An 11,038-nucleotide genomic window follows, 5' to 3' on the forward strand; every position below is an offset into this window, starting at 1 on the left:
AGTTAGGAATTTTTTACACTTGGCATTTATTGTAACTGATGCATCAGTTTCTTCTATGGTATCTTCTATGCATGAGATTCTCTCTTCCATGTCTTGTATTCTTTTGATGATGGTTGCATCTGTAGTTCCTGTATTCTTTCCTAGGTTTCCCATCTCCAGGATTGCCTCTATTTGCATTTTGTTTATTGCTTACATTTTCACTTTTAGGTCCTAGACCATTTTATTCATATCCTTTGCCTGTTTGGTTGTATTTTTTTGTATATAACAGTATTTATCTGTTTCCTCTTTAAGTGCTTCTACCTGTTTGATTATGTTTTCCTGCATTACTTTAAAGGAATTATTTATTTTCTTTAAAGGCCTCTATCATCTTCATGAGATGGGGATTAAAGTCATAGTCTTGCTCTTCACGTGTGTTAGGGTGCTCAGGGCTTGCTGTAATAGAGAGCTGGGTTCTGATGGTGCCATATTACATTGGTTTCTCTTAATTATGTACTTGTGCTTGCTTTTAGTAATCTGGTTTTCACTGGTGTTGACTGGCCTGGTTATCTGGGTTGGAGCAGGCCTCCTGGGAGGCAGGCAGAGCCATACAGTGGGGTGCAGTGCAGTGCACCTATCCTCACTTCAGGTCTAGGTACAGACCAGAAGGAGGATGGAGCTCCCATAGGGCAGGGCAGAGCCCATGACTAGTGGGCTTGCTAGGGTTCCAGCAGGTGGAGGTTGGGGGTTGTCCTATGTGTGTGTCTCAGGTTAGAGAAGACCTCTTAGGAGGCAGGTGGTATTGTGGGATGGGTCACAGTGCACCAATCCACGACTGCTGAGTCATTGCACAGACCATGCTGGCATCCAAATCAATGAGATACACCTGCTTCTGCCTCCTGAGTGTTGGAATTAAAGTCATGAGTCATGAGTCAGTACACCCAGATTACCCATCATTTATGTAATTAGTATTTGTTCATACAATTTCCCTAATGTGTACCTAGTACTGTTGATCTGGTTGCTTCTCTCTCTCTCTCTCTCTCTCTCTCTCTCTCTCTCTCTCTCTCTCTCTCTCCGTGTGTGTGTGTGTGTGTGTGTGTGTGTGTGTGCGCGCGTGTGTGTATTAACTGGCATTTCTTTTGCAAGGCTATATCCTACTCAAAGAACAAGGAAATGACAGAGATGGACATCACATTTAGTTTTCTTCTAAAATGACCTGGCAATTACATAAGACTTCTACTTAGGAAATAAGTGGTGGCTACATCAGAAGTAAATTGACTATATTGTTATTGAAGTATACATTTATTGTGTTGGCAGTATTATGCTTTCTCTTGTACACTTGGATGGGATATTTTAGAATGCAATGACCTATGAGGATGTGCGTGTGAACTTCACTCAGGAAGAGTGGGCTTTGCTGGATCCTTTTCAGAAGAGTCTCTACAAAGATGTGATGTTGGAGACCTACAGGAAACTCACTGCTATAGGTATGAGAGTGAATTTTCTTTCACTCTTTAAAATAAGGGCACTACTGTTTCTTTGTTATTGATGTTTTTCTGTAATATCAATTGAGAATGAAGAATAACGTAAGTTAGACATTGTTCTAAGGTTCACTGAAGATACTAACTTAAATTTTGCCTAATTTCCAATAATATATCATACATTTTCTGGTACTGTATTTTAGGTTACAATTGGGAAGACCATACTATTGAAGAACATTGTCAATGTTCCGGAAGACATGGAAGGTAATTTTCATGTGCAAGTTGATATGAATATGCCTCTGAAGAAATTTTAATGCGTTCTGGAAGTTTAAAAGAAAAGCAACAGTGTAAAAAAGTACTGCTTTAAGTATATCAGTGATTATTAAATTCACACAAAACCATGTACCTCAATGTCAGGTATCTGATTTTCATTTGCAAGGCATTCTTTTAAGAAAGAAACAGTTTCTTAACAGATGTCACCTTGTGTATCATAGTCCCTTTAGAGCTATGCTGAAGAACTGTCAATCTGTTTAGTCTCATACCACTCATATGGCAAAAGGTTAGTGACACTGAGTAGGTGATAAATATACGTCTAAATCTTATACTATCTGAACGGTCCATGGTAAACCTAGGGTTCCTCATATACTTGTAGTAACATTGCTAAGTTTAGTGATAGGGGCAGTTTATGAGTATCAAGAATGTTGATGCCGAGAAAACTTAATCCCTATACCACATGTGTATGAGGAACATAGTCTGAATGCAATGTGTTTTCCCAATTTGTATTTTATTTGTTATTCCACTTTTTAAAACAGATATATCTTACGTCACAATGGATTCAAGCCGTATGAGTATAGGCATATTGAAAGAAACAAAGTACCTCTCTTTCTCTCCTAGAAAAATTAGAAGATATATAGTAGCCCCTACATTTAGTAGACTTTCTGAGTATGATACAAGTTTACATTTGGTTAGTTTTCCAACTTAATTGGGAATTCACCCATAAATTCACACTGCAAAAAATCCCTGTGGGTACTAGGAATCTGGAAATTATTCTATTTGCACTGGTCCACTTTCCAAATGTAGTATGGTTCATACTAAAGAAAAATTTATGAATTCAATTAGTGTGGCAAAGCTTTGAGTTATTCCTTTTGCAAATATGTGATAAACTTAATAGAAAAAGGATGCTATAAATGTAAGCTATGTAATAAATGCTTTTACCATCACAGGTATCTTCAAAGACACAAAACAACCCAAAAGGGGGGAACCATGAATGCAAAAACGTGATAAAACATTAACATCTGATTCCTCTTTACCATTAAACCAAATTGTAAATTAATTCATACAGATAAAAAGATTCATCAGTGTAATGAATGTGGTAAAGCTTTCACATGTGCCAATTATCTTTGCAGGCATAAAAGAAGTCATACTGGAGAGAAAACCTTTGAATATACTCCATGTTGTAAAGCCTTTGCATATCAGAGTCAAAAAAATTCATACTGGAGAGAAACCCTATAAATGTAATCAATGTGGTCAAACCTTTGCACATTACAGTCATCTCTGAATACATAACAGAACACAAACTGGAGAGAAACCCTATGAATGCAACCAATGTGGTAAAGCCTATGCACGATACAGTCATCTTCAAATACATAAAAGAACACATACCGAGGAGAAACCCTTTGAATGTAGCCAGTGTGGTAAAGCCTTTCAGTCACAATCATCTCCCAATACATAAAAGAACGCATACTGGAGAGAAACCTTATGAATGTGGTCAATGTGATAAAGCCTTTTCATATTACAATAGTCTCCAAGTACATAAGAGAACACATACTGGAGAGAAACATTATGAATATAATCAATGTGTTAAAGCCTTTTTATGTTACAGTCATCTCCAAATACATAAATGATCATATACTGGAGAGAAACCTTACAAATGTAATCAATGTGATAAAGCCTTCTCATATCACAATAGTCTCCAAATGCATAAAAGGACACATAAAGGAGAGAAACCATAGGGTTGCAATCAATGTGGTAAAGCCTTTGCATGTCATAGTCATCTCCAAATACATAAAAGAACACATACTGGAGAGAAACTCTATGAATGTAACCAATGTGACAAGCCTTCGTACGACATATTAGTTTCCAAGTAAATAAAAGGGCACACCCTGGAGAGAATCGCTATGAATGTCACCAATGTGCTACAGCCTTTGCACATCAAAGTCATCTTCAAAGGCATGAAAAAATTCATACTGAAGAGAAACCTCATGAATGTATTTAATATGGTGAAGCCATTGCACATTTATATAGTCTTCATGATCATAAAAGTGTCCATACTGGAGAGATTCTATGCATATAAGCAATGTGGTAGAACCTCTGTGTTATGAGTCTACTTAGGACCAATACAACTCCAATACCTAGTTAATGCAGATGACAAGAACTTATGTAATCAATCTGATCAATCAGGATTGTGGAATATACTCAGGAGCTCACCTGCAACCCATGTTATGAATCTTTTAATTTCGAAAACCACCAACATATGTGACAAGTTACAGATACTTTTTTCCACCACTCAGCATTTAGGGATAGGGGCTTTCTTTTTTTTTTTTTTTTTTTTTGGTTCTTTTTTTTTTCTGGAGCTGGGGACCAAACCCAGGACCTTATGCTTCCTAGGCAAGCGCTCTACCACTGAGCTAAATCCCCAACCCCAGGGGCTTTCTTTAAGTAATTGCACAATATCAATGGATATAGAATATAGGTTTTACCATCTAACCAATCATATCCATTTGTTCTTTTGCCATTAGGAATAGTCATCTTTTGTGAAAGAAAAGATGAATGACAGAAGCTGTTCAGCTATTGGTAATTTTCCAGCTCCCCTAGAACCTAGGAACTTTAACATAGTTTCATTCCATGATTAAATAGAGTCCAACAACAAAAACGCAGTACTTAAAACACATTTCTTTTGCTTGTTCCTAAAATTTGTATATCATAGTTCTCTACAAATACATGAAAGAACACACCCTGGAGAGAAACCCTATGAATATAAGCAGTGTGATAAAGCCTTTTCTGGCAGTGGCCACGCAGGGACCAGAGTATGCGTGTGTTTCACTGATAGGATTCTCCTGTGGCAAGGCCCATAGAAATCTCTTTCCACTTAACAAAGACCTGGGGTGAATTGAGTAGCCTCTTTGCTTATAATCTAGATCATGTGTGCTACAAGCTCTCCTTGCTTTTACTATGCTATTAATACTCAAAAATGTTTGTTTTCACCTTTCAATCAGGGTGAGGCTGGGTTCATGTAGGCTGAAAGCTCTATGAATGATTCTGTGTTTTTCTCAATACTCTTTCAAGGAGTAAAGGCCTCCTCTCTTCTCTTTGTCTCTGTTGATCCTCCAGATACGACCATTAATCCTGAGTATTTGGGGACACATAATCATGTCCCTAGAAAAATAGCTACAGTCACACTGAGTAAGTCTGTGGCAGTTGTAGAGAGCAGTGGGTCCTGCTTGCATAAGTGTTCTGAGGAAGCTATGGCCAATAAACAGAGACTTAAAATGGGGAAGCTATGCCTGATCAATAGAAACTTAAAAATGGTTCTTACAAAGATGGTATCCAATTGATAGGTGCTTATTAGGAAACATTGCTTGGTACAATGAGCAGATCTCTATGTGCAATTAAGAAAGTATTATGACAAAGGGATGTTATTTGATGAATGGACTTATACTCACAACTGTTTAATCTGTCTCACCTTGCATAGCTCAATAACCAGCTGCCAGCTGGGTATGTACTCATATCCACAGGATATTTCTGGCTGGATATTTATTTTTGGCTTGCTTTAATTGTGCTTTGTAGTGCAAAATGAAGTTAGGGAGTAATTGACCTAGCAGGAGATGGGAAGGGGGAAGAAAAACTACTGGGGGCTTTTACAGTGATGGGGCTTTTATGATGCTGATGTTATGATTTCATTTAAGCAGAACAACCAATGATATCACTGCTCATGGGAACAGGCTTGTGAGTGTATAAAGAAAAGTGGGTCGAGCTATTCAGTGCCACTTGGTTGAAAGTCAACATGCAGTCAAGAGTCATCACTTTTGCCAAGACCATACATCTATCCTCAGGTTCCAGAACCCCACCAGAGATGGACTCCAGCACTTCTCACAGCACAATTATCTACAAATACATAAACTAATACATCCAGAGAGACAATAAATAAATGTCAACAATGTAGTAAAGCCTTTGCATGTAGCAGTAGTCTTACAAAATAGGAGAAAAATCAAACTGCAGAGAAATTCCATAAACACAGTCAATGTGGTAACGTTTCCTAGGATCTTCATACAGGCGTAAAACCTTTAGTGTATGATCAGTCTGTTAAAGCCTTTGTATATCAAAGTAGTCTTTGAAGTCCTGAAAGAACTCATACAGAGGGGAATCTATGACTATAAAATATTTGGTAAGATCTTTTAAATCACTGCACATACTATTAAAAGATTAAGAGAAATCTCTTTAATGACAGCATACATTCAGCTCTGGCTAATACTCAAATAAGAGCTGGCTGAGAGTAGATTTTATTTTCCACCTATGCTGTCACCCTTAAGTCTCTTTTAAGTTCAGGCTCCAGGTTAAGTTTTGAACAATTTAAATATGGACTAGGGACCACAAATGTAGCCACTTAGACAAACATTTACACAGGAAATACTTTATTTCTTAAGTACACCAGTGCCTTGAAAAGATTTCCTTGGTCAAAAGCAATACCGTGTGGAATACCATGCCACTAAATAAGCCATTCTATAAGTCCATGGATGCTGGTTTTGGCAGAAGCATTATGTGCAGGAAAGGCAAATTCATAACCAGAGTAAGTATCTACTCCAGTAAGAAGAAAACATTGTCCTTTCCATGGGGGAAGTGGTCCAATGTATTTACCAGCCACCAGGTTCATGGCTGGTCACCTCGAGGAATGGTGTCATATCTGGGGCTCAGTGTTGGTCTCTGCTGTTGGCAGATCTGGCATTCAGCAGCAGCTGCAGCCAGGTCAGTCTTGGTGAGTGGAAGTCCGTGTTGTTGAGTCCAAGCATAACCTCCATCTTGGCCACCATGTCCACTTGGTTCCTGTCCCCATTGACCAATGATAGGATTGGCGGGTAAAAGAGTCTGACTGTCCGCAGAACATGTCATCTTATCTACTTGATTATTGAATTCCTCCTCAGCTGAAATCACCCTTTGGCGAGCATTTACATGGCACACAAATATCTTTGCCCATTTGGAGAGATCCATCCACATACTTCCCCAGATGTCTTTCTCACCAATTTTCCAAATGTGATCTTTCCAAGTCCCTGACCATCCAGCCAAACCATTGGCTACAGCCCATGTGTCAGTGAACAATCATGTACATTTGGCCATTTCTTCTTTCGCACAAACTGTAATACCAGGTGTACTGCCCGAAGTTCTGCCCACTGTGAAGATCTTCCTTCACTTGTATCTTTCAGGGTTGTCCCGGAAAGGGGTTGTAATGCTGCAGTTGTCTACTTCTGGGTGGTGCTGAAATATCCCCGAAGGTACACCCTTACTCAAGTCTCGGGAAATCTCGGACTCAACACAGAGACCATTTTGGATGTAATATGCAAAGGAGAGGTTTATTACAGAGATCTATTAAGGAGATCTCCGGGCCGACACGTATCCCATGAAGGAGACAGAGGTGTCCACCCTGAGATGCTGGGAGAAAGGGTATTTAAAGGGAGAAACCACAACCCAAGGGGGCAGGAGTGGTATCATTCGAAAATCACAAGAAGCTTCCCCTTTCTCAAGATTGCTTAACTTTATGGTCCGCTAGTTCCTAGGAGAAGCTTCCTGCTTCTCAAGGTTGTTCTCTAAGATTTTAATCTAACTTTATGGTCAGCTAGTTGCTGGGAGAAGCTTCCTCTTATGTTTACTAGGTCGAGATCACCCATTTAAGGACCTTATTTTAAATTCTTTTATCTGGATCCTGGGAGAGCAGGCTCAAGAAATGTGACCATTTACTGACAGGTAGAGTGCAAAGTCTGGAATTTGAGGTATTTAGGGCTTCTTAGGGGTGGGACAGCATTCCTAAACTTTTGACTTTTTGGCTGTATTTTTTATTCTTTCAGTGCATAACATGCAGAGGCGGCAGTAAACCAGGTCCTAGTCTTCTTCAGTCAGCCGATCCCATGGAACACCCCCATAAGGCTATAGGCACATGCTTAGCAGCAGATGGTATTGTAACAAGAGTAGAAACCATAGGCATTTGGGCAACTTCTTCATGTAATTTGCTTGTGCTTTAAAGACCTGCTCAGGCCCAATCACATATATACCACTTCAATTGATAACAGACCGCTGCCGTCCATGTCCTACTTTCTCACTTGTAGAGTCTGATAACACCCAGGTCATGATGGGCAGTTCAGGTCACATGGTAACTCGGTGTCCCATTTCCAAATGTTCAGTTCCTACTAGTGCCTAATAGCAGGCCGACTGCTGTTTTTCAAAGGGAAAACAGTTTTCCCCAGATGATGGTATAGCTTTGCTCCAAAATACCAAAGGTATCTTCTGTGATCCATCTACAGAGGCCACCCAGAGGTTCCAAACGGCAACTCTATCTACCACAAAAACCTTGAGTACCATAGAGTTTGCTGGATCATATGGTCCAAGTAGTAGGGCAGCCTGCACAGCAGCCTGGACCTGTTGAAAAGCATTCTGTTCCAGGCTCCACAAAAGGCCAGTGGCTTTCCTAGTCACTTGGTAAATGTGCCTGAGTAACACACCCAAGTGAGGAATGTGCTGTGTCCACAATCGAAATAGACCCACTAAATGTGTTTCTCCTCCTATTGATGCCAGACAATGCAATCCTCTGCTACATATGTGTGGCTGGAGTCAAAGGTCCCTCCATTTGCATTCTTTGGTTGGTGGTTTAGTGCCTGAGAACTCTGAGGTCTGGTTTGTCAATATTGTTGTCCTTCCTATGGGGTTACAAACCCCTTCACCTCCTTCAGTCTTTTCTCTCACTCCTCCATTGGGGTCCCCATGCTCAGTCCAATGGTTAGCTGCAGGCATCCTCATATGTATCAGTAGGGCTTTAGCAGAGCCTTTCAGAGACACCCATATCAGGCTCTTGTCAGCAAGCACTTCTTGGCAACAACAATAGTGACTGGGTTTGACGTCTTCTTATGGGATGGATCCCCAGGTGGGGCAGTCTATGTCAGTCCCTGCTCCACTCTTTATATCTGTGTTTCCTCCTGTGAGTATTTTGTTCCCCCTTCTAAGAAGGACTGAAGCATCCACATTTCGGTCTTCCTTCTTGACCTTCATATGGTCTGTGACTGTGAATGCCAATTTCTAAGTATATCTATCCCAATTATACATTCTGGAACTGGGGATATGACCACAGGATGTGTTCAGGCACCTACTGGACCTACTGTGAGTCAGGCATCAGTCAAAACTCCATTAAACCCCTGTCCTCCATAAGCCCCTACTTTAACTGGAGGGCCATAGCATTTCTTGGGATCTCCTGGGATCAGAACCAGTATCTGATATACCCTGGAAAGCCTGATTATTTCCTTTCCCCAGTGTACAGTTACCCTTGTAAAGGGCTGTGGGTCTCTCTGGGGAAGAACTGGAAAGAGGCTAATAGCAAAATTTTCAGTTGTCCTATCAAGATCCTTCCTCTGGGGAACCTGGCCACCCCTTCATTCAAGGTGTCCTGGGTCTGCAAACCTACTCAAGTCTGGAAATTGATTTACTGGCCAAGATTGCCTTTTGCCAGGATCCAATGTATCCTCTCTTTCATTTGTTTGAGAATTTGTCTACTTATAGAGATAAAACAGATATGCAGTAAGCTTCTTATCTATTTCCTGCCTGGAAACACCATGTCTGATTCGGCACTACCAAAGGTCCGAACGAGTCATGCCATTGTAAATTTCACCTCTCCTGTGCTGATCATTACAGGCTATGTCATTATAAACGTTGTTTTGTCTACTCTGACTAGTATAATAACTACGTTCGCCTTGTGTCTTGCCATTCAATGCTGCCACCTGGCCCGTGGCAGCATTGAATACAATTCATCTAATTGAGCAACATCTCCAACCCCAAGGTCTGGCACACAGAAAAGGGCAAGAACAACACTTTTCAAATGTGTGGTGCCCCTCTCACCAGTTTGTGACTTATAGGATTCGTGAAGGCCATATCTTCTGGGCCTTCCCATTGTGGAGGATTAGGTTTTACCCAACCTATCTATTCTAGCATTGCAATTTCCCTGAGCCTTGTGACTTCATCTGGGTTCAGGTAAACTGCAGCTACTTCTCACCTGGTAGGTCTGAGACAAGCCTGGGAGAAAAGCAGGAAACAGAGGACAAACACTGTGGAGCACAGTTGTTAGCTGGGACATCTTCCTCAGTGGAAAGGTGGAAAAACAAAACAAAAACCACGCATGCACACACGGCTATATTACTAAAGATTCTATTAATGAACAGAACTGATAGAATGAATCTCTGTATGCATGTTGAAAGCAGATTTACTAGAATGTCTCACTAGCAGTGGCTGTCTACCAATGGAAAGTTGAAGAATCCAGTGTGGTTCAGTCCATGTGGCTGGATGTCTGTCTGTCTTCAGTATATATCAGAGTTTCAAAGAGGTAGGCTTTTTAATGCCAGAAAAAGAAAAGGAAAGAAGAGGGGTTGGGGATTTAGCTCAGTGGTAGAGCGCTTGCCTAGGAAGCACAAGGCCCTGGGTTCGGTCCCCAGCTCCGAAAAAAAGAAAAAAGAAAAAAAAAGTAAAGGAAAGAGGAAAGAAAGAAGAAAAGGCAAGAAAGAACTTGCTAGCCAGAGGTAAGGTAAGTAGACAAAGAGAATGAGCTAACATCTTTCTTTATATATGTAGGCTGTCACTAGAAGCTGTGGGCTAGAGTAAAGGTGGATCTTAACAACTCAAAAAAATCTAGATTAAAGAAGGGTTTTCACATTTCAAAAGCTATAATTAAGAGAAATCCCCACACTGTACCCAATCTCTTTCAGTTTTAGTAAATCCTACATGTAGTCAGTTTGAATACAAGGAATAGCCAATATGTAAGACAAGACAGAAGAACTGAGAAAGACATCCCCCGCCCCCTCCATTGCAAGCAAGGAGAGAAGAGGATTCATTTCCAAAGGAATGATTTCCTTCAAGAAAATAAGCAGTGGGATTTTACTGAAGGAGTCTGGCTATGTTCACGTATAGGTTTCCCTATCCCTGTACATGCCACGTTAGCCATCGTTGGACTAACGATGTGAAAATTCTAATAAATCTGCTTTCAACCTGCAGAGATTCATCCTATCAGGTCTGTTCATCTAGAGAACCTTTACTAAAACAGTTCTGTGTGTGAATGTGTGCTTATCTTCCCACTGAAGAGGATGTGCTGGCTAACACTAGTGTTCCTCAAGGTTTGTCTCCCAGGGTTCCAGTACCTACCAGTGAAAACTAGCTGCAGTTTACCTAAGCCCAGCACGAAGGATTCCACCCAAGCCAAATGACAGTGTTTATTGGGGGCAATTCTCTAGTGGGCTCACTGATCCCAAGGATACAGAGTTCACTAGTTCCAAAGAGGTCAG

At 40.6% G+C, this 11,038-nt stretch overlaps 1 pseudogene; it reads left to right on the forward strand.

Moving 5' to 3' along the window:
* Positions 1-1,267: 1,267 nt before the first annotated feature.
* LOC148003916 (zinc finger protein 431-like) lies at positions 1,268-3,267 on the forward strand (annotated as a pseudogene).
* Positions 3,268-11,038: the final 7,771 nt, after the last annotated feature.

The sequence above is a fragment of the Rattus norvegicus genome, chromosome 9 (assembly GCF_021556685.1).
Source record: "Rattus norvegicus strain SHRSP/BbbUtx chromosome 9, alternate assembly SHRSP_T2T, whole genome shotgun sequence".
Lineage (NCBI taxonomy): Eukaryota > Metazoa > Chordata > Mammalia > Rodentia > Muridae > Rattus > Rattus norvegicus.